At 46.4% G+C, this 22,617-nt stretch overlaps 1 pseudogene; it reads right to left on the bottom strand.

Annotated features, from left to right (window-relative positions):
- Positions 1-13,270: 13,270 nt before the first annotated feature.
- LOC132586267 (zinc finger protein 420-like) overlaps positions 13,271-22,617 on the bottom strand; it is a 33,376-nt pseudogene continuing 24,029 nt past the window's right edge.

The raw sequence follows: 22,617 nt of genomic DNA, 5'->3' as shown, positions 1-22,617 counted from the left end.
CACTCTGTGTCACATAAGAACGTAAGAGAAGCCCTGTTGGATCAGGCCAATGGCCATCCAGTTCAACACTCTGTCTCTCATAAGAACATAAGAGAAGCCATGTTGGATCAGGTCAATGGCCCATCCAGTCCAACACTCTGTGTCACACAGTGGCAAAAAAACCAGGTGCCATCAGGAGGTCCATAAGAACATAAGAAAAGCCATGTAGAATCAGCCCAATGGCCCATCTAGTCCAACATAAGAACGTAAGAGAAGACATGTTGGATCAGGCCAATACCCCATCCAGTCCAACACTCTGTGTCTCATAAGAACATAAGAGAAGCCATGTTGGATCAGGCCAATGGCCATCCAGTCCAACACTCAGTGTCACATAAGAGAAGCCATGTTGGATCAGAGCAATGGCCCATCCAGTCCAACACTCTGTGTCACATAAGAACATAAGAGAAGCCATGTAGGATCAGGCTAATTGCTCATCTAGTCCAATATAAGAACATAAGAGAAGCCATGTTGGATCAGGCCAATGAACCATCCTGTCCAACACTCTGTGTCACACAGTAACCAAAAAAATCAGGCACCATCAGGAGGTCCATCAGTGGGACCAGGACACTAGAAGCCCTCCCACTGTGCCCCCTCCCCCACAATCACCAAGGATACAGAGCATAACTGCCCCAAACATAGAGTTCCAACAATACGCTGTGGCTAATTGCCACTGATGGACCTCTGCTCCATGTTTATCCAATCTCGAAGCTAGCTATGCTTGCAGCCGCCACCACCTCCTGTGGCAATGAATTCCATGTGTTAGTCACCCTTTGGTGAAGAAGTACTTCAGCAATTTCATTGAATGCCCACAAGTTCTTTTATTGTGAAAAGGGAGAAAAGTACTTCTTTCTCTACCTTCTCTATCCTATGTGTAATCTTATAAACATATATCATATCACCCCTCAGTCAACGTTTCTCCAAGCTAAAGAATCCCAAGCGTTTTAACCTTTCATAGAGAAAGTGTTCCAACCTTGTAATAATCCTAGTTGCCCTTTTCGGCACGTTTTCCAATGCTAGAATATCTCTTTTGAGGTGCGGTGACCAGAATTGCACACAGTATTCCAAATGAGACCGCACTATTGATTTATACAGGGCATTATGATACTGGCTGATTTGTTTTCAATTCCCTTCCTAATAATTCCCAGCATGGCGCTGGCCTTTTTTATTGCAAACGCACACTGTCTTGACATTTTCAGTGAATTATCTACCACGACCCCAAGATCTCTCTCATGGTCAGTCTCTGCCAGTTCACACCCCATCAACTTGTATTTGTAGCTGGGATTCTTGGCCCCAATGTACATTACTTTGCACTTGGCCACATTGAACCGCATCTGCCACGTTGATGCCCACTCACCCAGCCTCAACAGATCCCTTTGGAGTTCCTCACAATCCTCTCTGGTTCTCCCCACCCTGAACAATTTAGTGTCATCTGTAAACTTGGCCACTTCACTGCTTACTCCCAACTCCAAATCATTAATGATTTGGCAATGAGGATCCTGTGAATTTAGGAGGAGGTCTTTCTGAGTCTACTGCCTTGTGCAGGGGGTTGGACTAGATGACTCTGGAGGTCCCTTCCAACTATAGGATTCTATAATTCTAAGTTTCCACAGGCTTCCTCAGGAGATGGTGGTCTCCTTCCTTGGAGGGTTTTAAACAGAGGCTAGATGGCACCTCAGATCGCAAAGCATGGAGGCACACCATCCACCAGGCTGTCTCTTCCTTTGAGAACGCACGCATAGCTGATCTTGAGGACAAAAGGAGATTGAGGAAGAATCGCACTGCTACAGCACCAACCCCAAATCAGACTTTTCCCTGCAGCCACTGTGGCCGGACCTGCCTGTCCCGCATTGGTCTTGTCAGCCACCAGCGAGCCTGCAGCAGACGTGGACTACTGCACCTTTCTTAAATCTTCGTTCGCGAAGTCAAGCCGAGAGAGAGAGATGGCCACCTGACAGCAATGAGAATCCCGGGAATTTAGGGGGAGGTATCTGAGTTTCATGCATTGTGCAGGGGGTTGGACTAGATGACCCTGGAGGTACCTTCCAACTCTATGATTCTATGATCTGAAAGCACTGAAAATCCTGTGAATTTAGAGGGAGGTATTGGTGAATTTCCTGCATTATGCAGGGGGTTGACTAGATGACCCTGGAGGTCCCTTCTAACTCTAAGATTCTGTTTCCACAGGCTTCCTCGGGAGGTGGTGGGCTCTCTTTCCTTGGAGGGTTTTAAGCAGAGGCTAGATGACCACCTGACAGCAATGCGGATCCTGTGAATTTAGGGGGTCTTTGTGAGTTTCCTGCCTTGTGTAGGGGGTTGGACTAGATGACCCTGGGGGTCTCTTCCAACTCTAGGATTCTGTTTCCACAGCAATGAGGATCCTGTGAATTTAGGGGGAGGTCTTTGTGAGTTTCTTCCTTGTGTAGGGGGTTGGACTAGATGACCCTGGAGGTCCCCTCCAACTCTAAGATTCTGTTTCCACAGCAATGCGGATCCTGTGAATTTAGGGGGTCTTTGTGAGTTTCCTGCCTTGTGCAGGGGGTTGGACTAGATTATCCTGGGGTCCCTTCCAACTCTAGGATTCTGTTTCCACAGCAATGAGGATCCTGTGAATTTAGGGGGAGGTCTTTGTGAGTCTCCTGCCTTGTGTAGGGGGTTGGACTAGATGACCCTGGAGGTCCCCTCCAACTCTAAGATTCTGTTTCCACAGCAATGCGGATCCTGTGAATTTAGGGGGTCTTTGTGAGTTTCCTGCCTTGTGCAGGGGGTTGGACTAGATTATCCTGGGGTCCCTTCCAACTCTAGGATTCTGTTTCCACAGCAATGAGGATCCTGTGAATTTAGGGGGAGGTCTTTGTGAGTCTCCTGCCTTGTGTAGGGGGTTGGACTAGATGACCCTGGAGGTCCCTTCCAACTCTAGTTTTCTAAGATTCCAAGTAGGCGGCTGCCTGGGGCGCCCCCTGGCCGCAGGGCAGCCACACCAAGCCTTGCCCGCCTACCTGAAGGAAGCCCCACACATCAGCTCTGCCCAGCCGCGCCCCGCAGCCCTTACCTCCCATTCACCTCCGTCTGCGCCTGCCTGCCTCGCTTTCCCAGCAGCCAACAGTGCTTGGCATCCCCTGCTGTCGTCAGCCCGCAGCACTGGCTGGTGATTGGTTGGGAGTGGAGTGCCCCCTGCTGTCGTCATCCCATGGCGCCGCTGCCTGGTGATTGGGAGAGCAGGAAGCTGCATGTTTCCTCAAGGAGGAATCCGCCCGGCTCCCTCTCCTCCTGGGCTGCCTCCCAGTCCCTCCCGTTGGCCTTGGGAGAGAATCCCTTCCCTTCCCTTCCAACCCTAGGACTCCACAGGCCTCCTCCTCGGGAGGTGGGGGGCTCTCCTTCCTTGGAGGCTAGATGGCCACCTGACAGCACTGAGGATGCTGTGAATTTAGGGGGAGGTGGGGGGCTCTCCTTCCTTGGAGGGTTTTCAACAGAGGCTAGATGGCCACCTGACAGCAATGAGGATCCTGTGAATTTAGGGGTGGTATTTGTGAGTTCCTGCCATGCAGGGGGCTGGACTAGATGACTCTGGAGGTCCCTTCCAACTCTAGGATTCTATGATTCTAAGTTTCCACAGGCCTCCTTGGAAGCTGGTGGGCTATCCTTCCTTGGAGGGTTTTAAACAGAGGATAGACGGCCACCAATGAGGATCCTGTGAATTTAGAGGGAGGTCTTCATGAGTTTCCTGTCTTGTGGAGATGACCCTGGAAGTCCCTTCCAACTCTAGGATTCTATGATTCTAAGCTTCCACAGGCTTTCTCAGGAGGTGGTGAGCTTTCCTTCCTTGGAGGTTTTTCAACAGAGGCTAGATGGCCATCTGACAGCACTGAGGATCCTGTGAATTTATGGGAAGGTCTTTTGTGAGTCTGCTGCCTTGTGCAGGGGGTTGGACTAGATGACCCTGGAGGTCCCTTCCAACTCTAGGATTCTATGAATCGGTCTCCATAGGGAATAATGGAGCACCCAGCAGACATTCCCCCCCACACTCACTTTCTGATGAGCCTGAAGGGGAGGTTGGGCTCCAAACTGGGGGATCCCCTGCCCCCATCTGGGGATTGGCAACCGTAACCCGGGGGGGAGTGCTCCTAAATTCAGCCCACCACCGTCCTCGGACGGATTGGATGGGATGGGAAAGGGTGTTCCTCTTCAGCTGGCAGCAGCCCTTCACCCCCTCACTCAGCTCCCTGGAGAAGACTGAATTCCCGCCCCCGGCAACAGGGCCTTATATGCTCTCTCCCATGGCCCCGCCCCCCCATGGTGATTGGGCTTTCCTTTTCCTCCAATCTCACCCCAGTCCAATCACAGGGCTCAGAGGTTGCCTGGGAAACGCAGGCCTCTTGCAAACTTTATACCAGGCCTCAGAGGCCTTCTGGAGGGTTGTAGGCCTCACTGAGTCTTTCACCTTTCGGGTTGTCTAAATCTCCAGTTGGGGGCAGGAGATTCCCTGGTTTGGAGGCCCTCTCCCCCTTCAGGTTTAGCAGAAAGTGGGAGGGGGGGCACTCCATTATTCCCTATGGAGACTGGTTCCCATAGGGTATAAAGGAGAATCAATCTGTGGGTATCTGGGGTTTGGGGAGGGGTCCTGTTTTTTGAGGTAGAGGCACCAGATTTTCAGCATAGCTGCATTTCCTCAAAAGCCCCCCTCCCTCCAAGTTTCAAAAAGATTGGACCAGGGGGTCCAGTTCTATGAGCTCCCAAAGAAGGTGCCCCTCCCAAAGAAGGGGAGGCATTTAAAAGGCACACGGTCCCTTGAAACATGATGGCCAGAACTTCCTTTGGAGTTCAATTGTGCTGGCCACACCCTTGCTCTTGGCTCCACTCCCAATGTCTCCTGGCTCCACCCCCAAAGTCCCCAGATATTTCCTGAGTTCTGATATTCATGTCCTGCAGCTTTCAAACATCTTACATTTATTCTATGTGGCTCTTACATTAAGCAAGTTTGGCCACCCCTGCTATGCATGGTAGGACAGACCACAGTCCCTAATAATTTTCCCAAGTTTATCTTGTGAATCATTTATTACAGTGTGACTCTATTGCCTGCATAGAAAAAGCCTTCTGGAATAATTCAGCTTTACAGTTTGCAGACCTCCCAAATGCCCTATTGTTAACTGCTATACGCTTCCTAGCAGAACAAACTTTGAGTCCAGTGGCACTTTTACGATCAACAGAGTTTTATTCAGGGTAACCTAGCTTGTTACTCCTGTTTATCTGTTAAAACAGGTTTGGACGATCTCCTGAAGTTTATAGAATCATAGAGTTAGAAGTGGCTGCAGAGCCCATCTAGTCCAACCCCCTTCTCAATGCAGGGTCAGCCTAGAGCAGGGGAGGCCAAACTGCGGCTCAGGAGCCCCCATGCGGCTCTTTCACGCCCATCGTGTGGTTCTTGAGGCCCCCATCATCGACTGGCTCGGAGAAGGCATTTGTCTATAGAAACCACTTCTCCAAGACAAGCCAGTTGGCAGCTTGGGCAGTGCTTTTAAAGTGAAAGTTGCTTTCTTTTCCCCTCCCCCTATCCGTTGGCCTTCCTTCCTTCCTTGGGGCTCTCAAACATCTGATGTTTATTCTGTGTGGCTCTTATCTTAAGCCACTTTGGCCACCCCTGGCCTAGAGCATCCCTGACCTGTGTTTGTCCAGCCGCTGCTTGAAGATTGCCTGCGAGGGGGAACACACCACTCCCTTGGGAGCTGATTCCACCACTGAACGGCCCTGTAAAAAAAGTTGTTCCTAATATCCAGCTCTGTACCTTCCCATCCTTAATTTAAACCCATGATCGTAAGTCCTCTTCTCTGCTGCCAGGAAAAACAGTTCCCTGCCCTCCTCTAGGGGACAGCCCATCAGAGACTTCAAGAGAGCCATCCTGTCCCCCCCTGAAGCTTCCCAAGTCCCTCAGCCTTTCCTCCTAGGAAAATATGGAGAAAACAGAGGTTTTGCTCTGTAGTTCCTGTACGATTGAGCAAGCCATGCAGAGCAAGCTGTGATGCAGAAGGGAGAAAGACAGAGGGAGAAGGAAGCAGAAGACAGCCAGTTCCTTGGGGGCCTGATAGGAGCCCTCCTAGGGCCTGATTCGGCCCCCGTGCCGCATGTTTGACACCCCTGGCTTAGAGGGAGTATTGCTTGTGAACTGGATGAGGGGTGTGTTGGATTTTTATATATATGATGTTTCTATATGACTGTTCTTATTGAAGGGCTCGTATTTCTCTAATAAAAAGGGACGGTTGGCCAACGAATGAACTTATTTGGGAAAACATATTGGGTACTAATTAGAGGCTGGCCGGATAAACTTAGCGGCAAAAGTATGTGTGGCGTCAATATCTTGTTATGTAACTGCATAGTTGCACAAAAATGCTGTAAACAAGTTTGTTCCCAAAACATCTGAAGATGATAAAGTAAACTTTGATAACGGTGTCCTCAACACATGGAGTACTAAAGAGGATCTGGGAAAACAAGTCTATTAATCTCATTGCGGAAGAGGACTTTGACAATGCCCTTGTATGGAGCTCCAATGCGTCTGGCGTGGAGAAATATTGTTAAACAGCCTGAATTCAACAGAATAATATTATTAATGTTTGTCTATACCCTGTTGGGAAGAGATGAGATTGATAGGTGGCCGAAATGATCTCCTATAGGGGGTTTCTATAACAATTATCCCAATACCGTAGTGAAATGGAGAAAGGAGGGGGAATGAGAGAGAGATTGCCAAAGAGAGCCTGTCAGGAATTCAGGCATGGACACTGAGAAGGGATTTTTATTAAATGGATTTGGTAGACTTTCCTAATAGGCTAGGGAACTATAGTGGATCTAATCGTTAGAAAATCATGCAGGGCAAGTATAGTGGCTTATATGGAATCTTTGTGGGCTTTATATAGCTCTCTCCATATACACACATACATAGCCTTTCCCTTATATATATATATATATATATATATATATATATATATATATATATATATATATATGGGCAATATTTCTGGTCTCATATATGTTAATGTGATTGTATGCTTTATTATATGCATTAAGGTACTGATTAGGATGGGTGAGATAGGGTTCCCAAGCTTTCGTGGGAAAGTCTTTGGTCCCAGATGGGGATTTTTCCCTTTAGGGTTCAGTGGCCTATCTGGTAGTAATTAGCAGAAGTATTTGGCAACAATAGGTGGTTTTCTTATGTAACGGGTTTTGGGGGGGCTTTCCAGCCAAAAGATGACAGAATCTGGCTTTCTGGTTTTTGATTGGATAGAAGGAAAGGGTGGACATTGTGGAGAAAGGTATAACTTAGAGGAGATCAAAGGGGTTGGTCAGTTAGCTAATTAACAGTGAGTTTAAGGGAAGCCTCCTGGGAAGCAAGACCCCTCCACACTTCTGCATAGACAACCACCTGAAGCCATAAGAGAGGTGAGGGTGAAATGCTTTTTGCTATCTATACAATGGCTTTGCTTTTACTAAATGTAATAGGCTAAGGAACCTGAGCACTCGAAAGACTATAGCCATGTAACTAAGAAACTATGTAATCATGTAACCTTGGACCATGGGTCATGTAACCATACACCCATGAGCCCATGTAGCTATGTAATCATGAAACCTTGGGATTATACATTTGTCCCTGGTCTTGTCAGAATACCGCAGTAATTAAGATTTAAATAAGTTCTCAATATCTGTCAGAACCTGAGAGTCTGGTGTCTTTGTCCCTGAGGGGTGTTCTTCCCAGAGTATCTGAATAAAGATCCCCTTTTATTATATAGAGGTAGAACCCTGTATACTTTGTCTGTTAACAAGGGGTGGCCAACGTTAGCTCTCCAGATGTTTTTTTGCCTACAACTCCCAACAGCCCCAGCCACTGGTCATGCTGGCTGAGGCTGATGGGAGTTGTAGGCAAAAAAATCTGGAGAGCTACCGTTGGCCACCCCTGCGGTATACTATTGGCAGCCCTTGCAGGTCCCGCAGTCCCGGCTGAATGTGCTCCCACGTGGGGAGCCCCAATAACAGCCGGGCGGCCGCGTTCTGCACTAGCTGCAGCTTCCAGGTTTGGCACAAGGGCAGCCCCATGTAGAGGGCATTACAGTAGTCTTAACCTCGAGGTGACCGTTGCATGGTTGGGCGCCCGAGTCCTGGCTTGTGTCACCCATGAGGCTAGTTTGACTCTAACTGGCATCCACGGAGCAATTCCTGTCCTTTTCCTGGTAAAGCTGACTCCTTCCTTCTTTTCAAACCCCTCCAAGTGCTTCTATATTTTTATCAGTCACCTGGTATATTTCTCTAGATTCGAGTCTGGTGGCATCTCAGAGACCAGCAAGGAGTTGGGGGTAGGAGCTTCCCAGAGTCGAAACTCCCTGCATTGGATAGCTTTTCTGTCACGGTCTAAGGCCCTTATATCTCGCATACACAGATTATTGACCCCGTGCATTTGCCGTCTTTAGCCACCTAACTAAATCCCCCCACATCTCTTTCGAGGGCAATTTGGCAAACGGAACAAGCATTTGAATTTCATCAAGACCCCCTCTCCAATCTCTGGGGCACTTCTGCCCTCCCCAATGCCGTAAAGATCCACCTGAAATTCCAGTGGGCAAAGTTGGAAGTTCCCAGTTCCGTTGGATTTCAGTGGGTGGATGACTGGACCAATCCAGCTTCCTCCCCTCCTTCATGGCAACTGGACGAAAAGGGGATAGGAGACCAGCCAGGAGAAGAATTTATCTTTTCTAGGAAGGGAACGATCCCTCTTCCTCTTACTCTCTCCAAGAGCCAGGCTGGATCCTTTTAGTGGCAAGAATCAGATGCGGGCGTCTAATCTGACTCATTGTCACACTTGGGACAGGTGGCACTTACCCTAAATGCAATTTCTTTGGCTCTGGAGAACTCTGATGAGGTAGAGTGTCTTCGTCATTCTGTTTTCACCGCTGGCAATAATGTCAAGGGATCTGTTTAGCCCCTTTCTCTGGATCCACATCCATTTCCACTGGCCACCAAAACCAGTAGGCATCCTGCTCCCTTCAGCGATCGGGAGTTTAGCAGAGCAGAACAGAGCCCTTTCTAGGTGCCTTCCACCTTCCATATGTCTGGCAAAGAGTCCCGTTGGTTGGACGCCCAAGTCTTGGCTCGTGCACACCTGAGCCCTGACTTGTGTCATCCGTGAGGCCTAGTTTGACTCTCAATGGCATCCACGGTGTGATTCCTGTCCTTTTCCCGGTAAAGCTGACTCCTTCCTTCTTTTCCAGCCCCTCTAAGTGATCTCCTATACGGGGTTTCTATAACAATTATCCCAATACCGTAGTGAAATGGAAAAAGCAGAGAGAATGAGAGAGATTGCCAAAAGCAGAAAACCTTCCCAGAGTCAAAACTCCCTGTTAGCTTCCCAGAGTCAAAACTCCCTGCATTGGATAGCTTTTCTGTCACGGTCTAAGGCCCTTATATCTCGCATACACAGGGTATTGACCCCGTGCATTCACCATCTTTAGCCACGTAACTAAATCCCCCCACATCTCTTTCGAGGGCAATTTGGCAAACGGAACAAGCATTTGAATTTCATCAGGACCCCCTCCCCAATCTCTGGGGCACTTCTGCCCTCCCCAATGCCGTAAAGATCCACCTGAAATTCCAATGGGCAAAGTTGGAAGTTCCCAGTTCCGTTGGATTTCAGTGGGTGGATGACTGGACCAATCCAGCTTCCTCCCCTCCTTCATGGCAACCGGACAAAAAAGGGATAGACCAGCCAGGAGAGGAATTTATCTTTTCTAGGAAGGGAACGATCCCTCTTCCTCTTACTCTCTCCAAGAGCCAGGCTGGATCCTTCTGGTGGCAAGAATCAGATGCAGACATCTAATCTGACTCATTGTCACACTTGGGACAGGTGGCACTTACCCTAAACGCACTTTCTTTGGCTCTGGAGAACTCTGATGAGGTAGAGTGTCTTCGTCATTCTGTTTTCACCGCTGGCAATGTCAAGGGGTCCGCTTAGCACCTTCCTCTGGATCCATGTCCATTTCCACTGGCCACCAAAACCAGTAGGCGTCCTGCTTCCTTCAGCGGTCGGGAGTTGAACGGAACAGACCAGAGCCCTTTGTAGGTGCCTTCCACCTTCCATGTGTCTGGCAAAGAGTCCCGTTGGTTGGACGCCTGAGTCCTGGCTCGTGCATACTGGAGTCCTGGCTTGTGTCACCCGTGAGGCCTAGTTTGACTCTCAATGGCATCCATGGTGTGATTCCTGTCCTTTTCCTGGTAAAGCTGACTCCTTCCTTCTTTTCCAGCCCCTCTAAGTTAGCTTCCCAGAGTCAAAACTCCCTGCATTGGATAGCTTTTCTGTCACAGTCTAAGGCCATTATATCCTATGGGGACCAGCCTCCCTAGAGTATAATGGAGTGTTGATTGGACATTCAACCCCCTCCCCTGCTTTCTGAAAACCCTGAAAGGGGGGGGGCTCAAACCAGGGGATCCCCTGGGAATTGGCAACCCCAGCTAGGGCACGTACAGAAGGAGGGTTTGCATTTTACCCCTTTCTTTACAATCTTTGCTCAGTCTGGTGCTGAGCTGAAAGTATGCTGTTGAACATTTGTTTTAAAATAACCACTTTCTTACTTTGGATCCTGGTAGTGGTTCTCTGTGCCACATTGACCTCCGTCGTCTGGGAGATGCTATTGCAAAAGAAGCACCAGGAGGAAGGGGAGGGCAGTCTGCCGGCCACTGGCTCCTCCCCCAGGGGGGGTACAAGGCAGAAAGCTGTCCCCATGGCAACCAGGGGCTGGGCTGCAGCAGGCTGTGGAAGAGAAGTTTGGAGTCCTGACCCTCCTGGCGGGCGATCCCTACAGAAGTCAGGCTGTGGCAGCTGTGATTGAATGGAGAGGCAGGTGTTGAGGACAACCAGGGCAGCAAGAAACAGGGCCTGCCAGCCAGAGAAAGCCCATTCTGCTCCAAGTCTCCCAGATTCAAAAAGACGGGACTCTAACTCTGCACCAAGACACCTTTCGTCGCTGATAGATCTAGGAAACTTGAGAGGTTAACGGCATCCCACAGCAATAGTTTCCAGCAGTGGTTCCCATCTTTCCCTCCTCCCTTGCCCGTTTGGGGGTACATACGACACGGCCTTTTCAGTGGCAGCTCCACAATTCTACAAGCTCCCCAGGAAGGTGTTTGAACCCCACACCTTCGGCCTTTAAGAGGTAACAGAACACGACTACAGGACTGCAATTGATTAAAGCTGCCCTAAACTGATATTTTAAATGTGTTGGATTGATGTATTCTTACACACTTCATTTTATGAACTTCATATACATTAGAGGTTGCCTTGGACTCTTTAAGGCAGAAAGACACAAAACACTGCCTTATACTGAACCAGACTCTCACGCCGTCATGGTCGGTCTTGTGTACTCAGACTGGCAGCAGTTCTGCAGGGTCTCAGGCTGAGGTCTTTCACATCACCCTCTGACCTGTTAACTGGAGATGCCAGAAATAGAAGCTGGTATCTTCTGCATGCCAAGCAGATGCTCTGCCACTGAGCTATGTCACCTCTCCATGGCTCTCCACGGTCTCACACTGAGGTCTTTCCCATCACCTCCCGCCTGGTCCTTTTAACTGGGAGATGCTGGGGACTGAACCTGGGACCTTCTGCATGCCGAGCAGATGCTCTGCCACTGAGCTATGGCCCTTCTCCATGGCTCTCCAGGGTCTCAGGCTGAGGTCTTTCCCATCACTTCCTGCCTGGTCCTTTCAACTGGAGATGCCGGGGATGGAATCTGGGACCTTCTGAATGCCAAACAGATGCTTCATAGAATGGCAGTTAACAAATTATCCCTATGGGTAAAAATCAAACAAAAGAGAAGCCCCAAAAGTTGAGCACAGCCTTGAACATTTGGTATTCGGTCGCCACATTTCTGTCAAACATATTTTCCTTTAGTAAATAATGTGGGTTTTCTTTTAGTCAAGACCCCCCTAATCACAGGAGCTCCGAAAAGGTAATAAGGAAGAAAGTTTTAGATTTATACCCTGCCGTTCTCTTGGAGTCTCCTAGAAGCTTACAATCTCCATCCCTTCCCCTCCCCACAAATGTCACCCTGAGAGGTAGGTGGGGCTGAGAGAGCTCTCAGAGAACTGGTCTTGGGAGAACAGCTCTGAGAGAACTAAGACCGACTCAAGGGCAGACCACCAGCTGCATGCGGAGGAGTGAGAGAAAGAAAGTCAAAGACGATCTTTTAGGCTGAAAATATGACTGGCTAAAGGGCATCCAGAGCTTCATTAGCTTAAGGAAACATTGACTGAGGGGGGACCTGACAGAGGTTTACAATATTATGTATGAGATAGAGAAGGTAGAGAAAGAAGGACTTTTCTTCCTTTCTCACAATATGAGAACTCATGGACATTCAATAAAATTGCTGAGCAGTTGGGCTAGAACTTATAAAAGTACTTCTTCACCCAAAGGGTGATTAACATATGGAATTCGCTGCCACAGGAGGTGGCAGCGGCTGCAAGCATAGCCAGCTTCAAGAGGGGATTGGATAAGCATATGGAGCAGAGGTCCAGCAGTGGTTATTAGCCACAGCATATTGTTGGAACTCTCTGTCTAGAGCAATGATGCACAATATTCTTGGTGCTTGGGAGTGGGGGCAGAGTGGGATGGCTTCCACTGTCCTGGTCCCACTAATGGACCTCCTGAAGGAGCCTGGGGGGTTTTTTTTGGCACAGTGTTCCACTGGATGGGCCATTGGCCTGATCCAACATGGCTTCTCTTATGCTCTTACTTTTTTAATGTTCTTACCATGGATTTGAACCCAGACCCACCAAGTCTAAACCCAACACTCTTCAACTGACCGACCTCATGAATAGGGGAGAACTGGGTTGGTTTCATTCATTCACGAATATCAGTCATGCCCATAGAGTGGGTTTCAAGCATCTGCAAGAGAATTTTTCTTCTTCTTCTATTTATTTATTATGCATGTGGTTGTGTGCGTTTCTGCACCTGGAGATTAGGGCGACCTACAGTGACTGACCCCTACTAGGGGCCTAGAGGATATTCAGAGAAGTGGCTGAATAAAGCCTGCCCCTATACTTCCGACTGCAGATATTTCCTGGAGGTCTCCCATCCACATACTTGCCAGAGTTGACTGCTGCTTAGCTTCCGAGATCTGAAGATCCGGCTTGCCTCCTGGGCTATCCAGGTCAGGACAGGTTTACTTTCAACAACCTGCAAAACGACTGAAAAAAGACATGCCACACCAACCTTTCACACATTTATTGAAGCTTAACTCATAAAAACTTCCAGAAACCACCGCAAACAAAACGTCCATTTACATGAAACAAAAAATCATCTCTTTAAGGAGCTATGACCCTCCCGTAAATGAGTTTTATTTTCTCCTCATAACGTAACACTTAATCATGAGTTGCGAGTTTCCAGTTGCCTGGAAAGGTTAGACATTTCGTTAACACCATGTGGGATAGTGGGATGTACTTGAGGGCTTCAAATATGGCTCAAGCTCCTTCAATAGCCTATTTTTAACATGTCTGTCTGCTGAGGGCCAAAATTCTGTGTAGATTCATGTTTTCAAGAAGTCTTTCAATGAACTAAGATGTTCCATGATTTCTAATTCTCTGGATTCTTAGATTTCAAAGACCGCCATGCTGAATCCCTTTCCATACTCTGAGCATTCAAAAGGTCACTCCCCTGTGTGGGTATTCTGATGGTTTTTAAGATGGCCACTCTGATGGAATCTCATTTTAGACACTGAGAATTCAAAAGTTTTCTCGCCTGTGTGGGCTCTCTGATGGCTTTTAAGATGGCCAATGTGACTTTATCTCTTTCCGCACTCTGAGCATTCAAAAGGTGTCTCCCCTGTGTGGGTTCTCTGATGCTTTTGAAGATGGCCACTCTGACTGAATCTTTGTACACTCTGAGTATTCAAAAGATTTCTACCCTGTGTGGGTTCTCTGATGGCTTTTAAGATGGCCACGGTAACTGAATCTCTTTCCACACTCTGAGCATTCAAACGTTTTCTCCCCTGTGTGGGTTCTCTGATGCCTTTGAAGATAGCCACTTTGATTGAATCTCTTTCCACACTTTGAGCATTCAAAAGGTTTCTCCCTTGTGTGTGTTATATGATGGCTTTGAAGATGGCCACTGTGAGTGAATCTCTTTCCACACTCTGAGCATTCAAGTTTTCCCGCCTGTGTGGGATCTCTGATGGCTTTAAAGATGCTCAATGTGACTTAATCTCTTTCCACACTCTGAGCATTCAAAAGGTTTCTCCCCTGTGTGGGCTCTCTGATGACTTTTAATATGGCCGCTCTGACTGAATCTCTTTCCACACACTGAGCATTCAAAAGGCTTCTCCCCTGTGTGGGTTCTCTGATGGCTTTGAAGACTGGCACTGTGACTGAATCTCTTTCCACACTCTGAGCATTCAAAAGGCTTCTCCCCTGTGTGGGTTCTCTGACGGCTTTGAAGACTGGCACTAAGACTGAATCTCTTTCCACACTCTGAGCATTCAAAAGGTTTCTCCCCTGTGTGGGTTCTCTGATGGCTTTGAAGACAGGCACTTCGACTGAATCTCTTTCCACACTCTGAGCATTCAAAAGGTTTATCCCGTGTGGGTTCTCTGATGGCTTTGAAGACTGGCACTGTGACTGAATCTCTTTCCACACTCTGAGCATTCAAAAGGCTTCTCCCCTGTGTGGGTTCTCTGATGCCTTTGAAGAGCGCCACTCCGACTGAATCTCTTTCCACACTCTGAGCATTCAAAAGGCTGCTCCCCTATGTGGGTTCTCTGATACCTTTGAAGATCGCCACTGTGAGTGAATCTCTTCTTACACTCTGAGCGTTCAAAAGGTTTCTCCCGTGTGGGTTCTCTGATGCCTATGAAGACTGCCACTCCGAATGAATCTCTTTCCACACTCGGAGCATTCAAATGGCTTCTCCCCTCTGTGGGTTCTCTGATGGCTTTGAAGACTGGCACTGCGACTGAATCTCTTTCCACACTCTGAGCATTCAAATGGCTTCTCCCCTGTGTGGGTTCTCTGATGGCTTTGAAGACTGCCACTCTGACTGAATCTCTTTCCACACTCTGAGCATTCAAAAGGTTTCTCCCCTGTGTGGGTTCTCTGATGCCTTTGAAGATCGCCACTCCAACTGAATCTCTTTCCACACTCTGAGCATTCAAAAGGTTTCTCCCCTGTGTGGGTTCTCTGATGCTTTTGAAGATCACCACTCTGACTGAATCTCTTTCCACACTCTGAGCATTCAAAAGGCTTCTCCCCTGTGTGGGTTCTCTGATGCTTTTGAAGATAACCACTCTGACTGAATCTCTTTCCACACTCTGAGCATTCAAAAGGCTTCTCCCCTGTGTGGGTTCTCTGATGGCTTTTAATATGGTAACTTTGACTGAATCTCCTTCCACACTCTGAGCATTCAAAAGGCTTCTCCCCTGTTTGGATTCTCTGATGGCTTTGAAGATAGCCACTGTCACTGAATCTTTTTGCACACTCTGAGCATTCAAAAGGTTTCTCCTCTGTGTGGGTTCTCTGATGCCTTTGAAGAGTGCCACTCCGACTGAATCTCTTTCCACACTCTGAGCATTCAAAAGGTTTCTCCTCTGTGTGGGTTCTCTGATGCCTTTGAAGACTGCCATTCCAACCGAATCTCTTTCCACACTCTGAGCATTCAAAAGGCTTCTCCCCTGTGTGGATTCTCTGATGGCTTTGAAGACTGGCACTTTGACTGAATCTTTTTGCACACTCTGAGCATTCAAAAGGTTTCTCCTCTGTGTGGGTTCTCTGATGCCTTTGAAGACTGCCACTCCGACTGAATCTCTTTCCACACTCTGAGCATTCAAAAGGTTTCTCCTCTGTGTGGGTTCTCTGATGCCTTTGAAGACTGCCATTCCAACTGAATCTCCTTCCACACTCTGAGCATTCAAAAGGCTTCTCCCCTGTGTGGGTTCTCTGATGGCTTTGAAGTTGGCTGCTCCGACTGAATCTCTTTCCACACTCTGAGCATTCAAAAGGTTTCTCCCCTGTGTGGGTTCTCTGATGACTTTGAAGACTGCTACTCTGACTGAATCTCTTTCCACACTCTGAGCATTCAAAAGGCTTCTCCCCTGTGTGGGTTCTCTGATGGATTTGAAGTTGGCTGCTCCGACTGAATCTCTTTCCACACTCTGAGCATTCAAAAGGCTTCTCCCCTATGTGGGTTCTCTGATGCCTTTGAAGATGGCCACTGTGAGTGAATCTCTTTTTACACTCTGAGCATTCAGAAGGTTTCTCCCCTGTGTGGCTTTTTCTATGTTCTTGAAGATGGCTAAAGCGTTTCTCGCCTCTGTGGGTTCTTTGGTGCACAAAGAACTCCGATCTACTTTTGAAATACTTTCCACATTGAATGGATGTACTTGCCTTCATTATTCTCTGATTTGGAAAATGTACAATACGCCATCTTACATCTCTTTTTTCAACTATATGCCTGACTTTCATTTTCTTAGGTCTGCCTCGACTCCTGATGTTTTCTCTCAAGTCCTCATTCTTAACTCCTTCTGGCAACTGCTGATCAAGTTCATCACCCTCTTCATTCTTCTGATCATCCTCTGCTGAAATAAAGAGATCCCATTAATGCCTGAGGGGGCAGGTAAGATCCCAAAGCACCCACGTGACTTTAGGAAGAAAGGATTGATGGCCCTTTCACCTCCTCCAGCTTTCCTGGACATAACCCCCCCCCCCCCAACATACCTAGGATATATTATATTTAAGGATCCCTCATTCCCTCAAGAGCCACAGCTCTTGCTCAGAAGGAACTCCTGACCCTCCAAATCCCAGTTCCCAAAAGGCCTCTTTACCCAGCAGGCTGTAGGACTGTAACAAGCCAAATGTTGCTCAGAAGTGAATCAGAAATTTCCATGGCTATTCCTTGCCTGTTCTCTTGACATAACCGTGAAGGGTACTCACTGTCAGTCACCTCCTTTGGGAAGGAAACATGTTCTTGGGATCCTCCCGAGAAACTCTCCAGCCTTTCTTCAGATGCGAGACTCTTGTCTTTCTCCACCAACGTCTCTCTTACACTTCGGTCTTCTTTGGCACACACACACACAGATAGAGAGGGAGAGAGAGATCATTCTTATATGGGGAAGGAAAGAAATTCAAGAGTAAAAATTCTTCTGGGAGGATGGAACCGTGGTCGAGATCATAGCCCATAATTCCAACTGGTACAAGTGGGGAAGATCTGTGAGGCAAAGCTCCCCACTTCCCCGCAAGGCGTAACGGGATTCTTAAGAGGCCTGGTCTGCCTTGCAGGTGTTCGTGATTTGACTCTCCCTGCAGGTAACGTCCTTATCTCTTTCAAGGCCAGACTCAAGACTTTGGTAATGGGTTAACTGTGAGATTAATCCCGCTGTGTAATCAGGATGGAGGGGGAGGGGAATGGTGCTACCAGCCTCAGGAAGATTCCGTCTTGGAGGATCCTTGATTGGCTCATTTGAGCCACCTGATCCTAGAGGGGTGGAAAGTATAATACCGGTATAGACCAGAGAGAGGCCATGCAGACTTTATGCTCATGCCATGCTGGTGCACTTGGATGTTTCTTGCTTTCTTCTGATGAACTGCACTATGTAGAGTAACTTAGGCTACAGCTGGAATACATATGCTGTAAGGAGAGGTACCACCTAATGCCAGACATTTCATGAACATAAGATAGTTTATCTGTTGCTGAACTGGTTAAGTGTTTGGTGTAATGGCTAACATAGGTGTAGTGGTTTTTAAGGTTAATTAATGTTTAATTTAATGTTTCTAATGTAACTGTTTTATTGTTGGTGCACCATTGGTCACCGTATTGTTAGCCGCCCTGAGCCTGCTTCGGCAGGGGAGGGCGGGGTACAAATAAAATTTATTATTATTATTATTATTATTATTATTAAGTGTGTGGACTCTTATCTGTGAGAACCGAGTTTGATTCCCCACTCCTCCACTTGAAGCTACTGGAACGGCCTTGGGTTAGCCATAGTTCTTGCAGAGTTGTCTTTGAAAGGGCAGCTTCTGTGAGAGCTCTCTCATCCCTAGCTACAGAGTGTGTGTTGTGGAGGAAGAATATAAAGTATATTGTGAGACGTTCTGAGACTCTGATTCAGAGAGAAGGGCAGGGTATAAATCCGATATCTTCTTATTCTTCTGAGCTGCAGACGTCTTGTTTTTACATCCTTCATAAATCTTTAGAACTGTGGATGACTTGTTTTTACATTCTGTATAAACCTTTATATAGTTTTAAAAGTCCCTGCTTGACTTGTGTCCACTCTCCTTGTGAACCGACTGAACTGGGTGCTGTTCCGGTACAAAGACTAGTAACCCAGGGGGACCAGGCTTGGGTTCTTAACGGGATCATTTCCTGATCTCAGTTCAAGGGGATGTTTATAATCCCATCGCGGGGAGTAGAGGGGGTGTTGTAAATTTTAGTGAGAGAGAAATGAGGATCTGGCCCCTCCCAGAGTCTTTCCCAGCGTTCTGTCGTGGGCCAGCCTGAGCTCTCCACAAAGTCCCCTAGGGAAGAGGACTCCTCAGGAGAAAGGGAGCCACACATGGCTGGCTCTGAGTCTGCAGAAGCCAGCAAACAGGCTGGTGAGCTGCAGGCTGCCCAACACTCACTACCAACAGCTGTTCCAGAGCCACCCCGCAGCTCTGGGATTTGTGTGAGCACCTGGACATGTCTGGCTTGTTGGCATGCAGCTGCTACATACCAGTCTCTCATCCCCACCTTTGCCTCTGGTCTCTGACCAGGACAACTTATCTGGCTTGGGGGAAGGCCACAACACTGGGCAAGGAGCTGGAAAGTCCTCAAAATGATGTACTGCTGTCCAAGTTCTAACTTTGGCACTTCTGGAAAATCTTCCTTACTCAGAGAGATGATGCTCCAATAGTTCTCCTGCATGACTTCCCTGTAGAGAATTCTCTGGCCCGGATCCAGCAGGGCCCATTCTGCTGGAGTGAAATGGACAGACACCTCCTCAAAGGAAAAGGGACGCTGAAAGAACAAGCAGATTTAGTTCTCAGAGACTGCACACTGGAAGGGACTGCTCTAAAGGGTACAGGATGTATGGCTTGACTTGGGGATAGCCTCTCTCTCCTGGACCATTGTAGAAACCGCAGGAGCAAAAGCCACCCCCCAGGCTGTTCCCTGTTTATCTCCCCTACCTGGACTGTTTCCACACCCCCAAACGCATGAGGACTCAACAGCATCTCTCCGCTACCTGTGGAGGAAGGAGAAAGAAGGAAGGAGAAAGATGAAACAAGGAAGGGTGTCAGTCGTGACTTCCTATTCCATTGGCTGGTTTGTTCCCCTCTTCACACACTCCCTTCCCAGGAGGCTGAAACCTTGCCCTGCATACACGCAACACATTCTTTTACTCAATTCTGGGAGAGGCAGAAGAGAAGTACGCATGAGCCTCAGGGGTGACAAAGGCCACCAACATATTTCAGGCTTCTGTGAGACTTGAATGTGCCCTATGAACTCTGGAGTTCAAAGGTCACAGCATCCCTGCTGGATCAGACCAAAAGCCCAGGAATCCCATTCTCCTGCTGGTTGGGCCTTTAGGTCAGGTCTAGTGGTGGGAAAAGGGACTGGAAATGACATCACATGACATGTCACCATCACATTCAACCAAAAACCAGACATCACTTGAGCGTTTCTGGAGAAGCCAGGGTAATATCAGCGTCAAGCTAAGGCCTCCCCCCGATCTCCTGGGGTGCCAGACCACAGCCTCTCATTCCTACCTCAGCATCCTATTCCCCGCAGGGCCTGCCCAGTGCCCCTATAAGCCTGGGCACAGAAGCCACATTTCACCATGATTACTGGCCCCTAGGAACTGGCTTTCAGCGCTCAGTGCTGCCCCAAGAGGCAGAGGCTCCCTGTGCCCACCAAGTGGAATAGCTCTGCCCAGGTCTGTCTGCCTTTTCTTTTCTTTCTTGAGCCACCTTGGCTTCCTTTTATGGAAGGAAGGTGAGATATGAGAATTTCAATGAATGGGAGGAATGTACCATCTCTATAATTGTGTCCAATCCCCTTAGTTATCAGTTATAGTGCAGATAAACGGCGAGAGGAGAGTAGAATTTTGACAAAATGGACAGATTTAGTCAAAACAAAAGAAAAACAATTAAAGATAAATCCGTCACTACAGAAAATTAGGACTGAAATAAAAAATCTCCAACATAAGATTCATTTGATTTTTTTTAGAGGAGAAGGAAAGAAAGATAGCTTATTCCAGAACACAATTTTTTGAGAATGCAAATAAACCTGGTAAATGGCTTTCATATAGAGTTAGGAAAAAAAGAGAAAAGAAAGTGATAAAAGTTTTGAGAGATAAAAATGGAAAACACACATCTGTTTTGGAAGAAATGAAAACAATAATTCGAGACTATTATGAGAATTTGTATACTAAGAGTGAGAAAAATAAGGCAAAACAAGAATATTTGTTGAATAAAGCAAAGATAAAGTTAACGGAGGATCAGAGGAGTTCTTTAAGTGATCTTTAAGTGATCCGATAACGATGTGCGAAATTGAAGAAGTTTGGACCAAACTAAAAAGAAACAAGGCTGCAGGTCCTGATGGTATTCCTCCAGAATATTATATAACTTTTAAAGAAAATCTTATAGATGTCTTTAAAAATCTAACGGATGAGGTGTGGTTTTCGGCCAAAATTCCAGAATCCTGGAAGTAAACCCGAAAAAGAAACGGATGATATTAGGAACTATCGTCCAATATCCCTGCTTAATATAGACTACAAATTATTTACAGCGGTATTGGCCAACAGACTAAAGAAGATTTTGAGAGTAGTCATTCATCCTGACCAAACTGGGTTTCTACCAAGAAGGTATATGAGAACAAATATTCGGATGCTCTTAAATGTTTTAGAATATTTTGAGTTTAACAGGGACAAACAATTAGCGCTTCTATTTCTCGACGCAGAAAAAGCGTTCGATAATTTGGATTGGAATTTCATGATCAAACTTTTAAAGAAGTCGAATTTTGGAGATATTTTTATAAATAACATTCGAGCAATCTATGATAAACAATTCGCTAAAATAATAGTAAATGGAGATCTGACTGAAGAGATAATTCTCACTAAGGGCACAAGGCAAGGCTGTCCTCTCTCTCCGCTATTATTTATTTTATCCTTGGAAGTCCTAAATGAGGTAATAAGGAAGAAATAGATTTATTGTTAAAAAAATGGAGTAACTTGAGACTTTCACTAATGGGTAGAGCTGCGTTACTTAAAATGAATATATTGCCCAAAGTTTTATTTTTATTTCAAATGGCAAATTTTGCAGTCAGGAAGGTTTTTTTTACTAAGTTAAATCAAATGACAAGAATCTTTATATGGCAGGGAAAGAAACCCAGGGTTAGATGGAAGATTCTAACAGATAAAAAAGAGAACGGAGGTCTGGGCCTTCCCGATTATGAGATTTATCATTTAGCATGCACAACCGTGTGGTTAAAGGAGTGGGTAATCTTGGATGACAGTCGTTTACTAGCCCTAGAAGGATTTGATTTGCAGGCAGGTTGGCATGCAAATTTATGGTACATTGAAAAACCACAAAACTATTTTAAAAATCACTTAATACGTAAGTCTCTTTTTGAAGTTTGGACCAAAATTAAGAGTTCTTGTTTTAAACAATTTATTGGTAGCATATGGTTACAAAGCTTATCTATTTCTTAATTTTTTCTTTTTTTTTCACATTAACCCATATGACATTTCCATCCCCCCTCCCTCCAATGTTGACTTCCCCGAGGTTATAAGTTCAAATCCATACTAAAGGCACTTCTGATTGCTCAAAGTTCCGTATATATATTCTTACAACTAAAAAAATGTCCAATATTTCTTTACTTTCCAAGTTTTCTCCATATATCCTTTAAATTTTCTCCACTCCCTTTTGAATATCTCTAAATCATAGTCTCTTAGTGTTCTGGTTAATTTGTCCATTTCACACCACGATAAAACTTTCATGGTCCATTCCCATTTCTCTGGTATTTTTTCTTGCTTCCAAAGCTGCGCGTACAAAGTCCTAGCAGCTGATAACAGGTACCAAATTAAAGTCCTGTCTTCTTTTGGGTATTTTTCTAATTGTAATCCAAGTAAAAACGTCTCTGCAATTTTCTTAAAATCATAGCCCAAAATTTTGGTGATTTCTTGTTGTATCATCTTCCAGAATTCTTTCGCTCTTTCACATGTCCACCACATATGGAAGAAAGAACCTTCATGTTTTTTACATTTCCAACATCTATCCGACATTTTCTTACTTATCTTAGCCAATTTTTTCGGAGTCATATACCACCTATACATCATTTTAAAACAGTTCTCCTTAATGCTTTGACAAGTTGATATCTTCATTGAGTTCTTCCAGAGGTGCTCCCATGTTTCCATTTGTATTTCTCTATTCACATTAATTGCCCATTTGACCATTTGAGACTTTACTACTTCTTCTTCTGTAGACCATTTCAATAATAACTTATATACTTTTGATATCAATTTTTCATTGTCACCTAACAGGACTCTTTCCAGTTCTGTTTGTTCTCGTCTAATCCCCTCTGATTTTATGTCA

Source organism: Heteronotia binoei, chromosome 1 (genome assembly GCF_032191835.1).
Source record: "Heteronotia binoei isolate CCM8104 ecotype False Entrance Well chromosome 1, APGP_CSIRO_Hbin_v1, whole genome shotgun sequence".
NCBI classification, from domain to species: domain Eukaryota; kingdom Metazoa; phylum Chordata; class Lepidosauria; order Squamata; family Gekkonidae; genus Heteronotia; species Heteronotia binoei.
The sequence above is the reverse complement of the archived record's forward strand: the minus strand, read 5'-3'. Positions and strand labels throughout refer to the sequence as shown.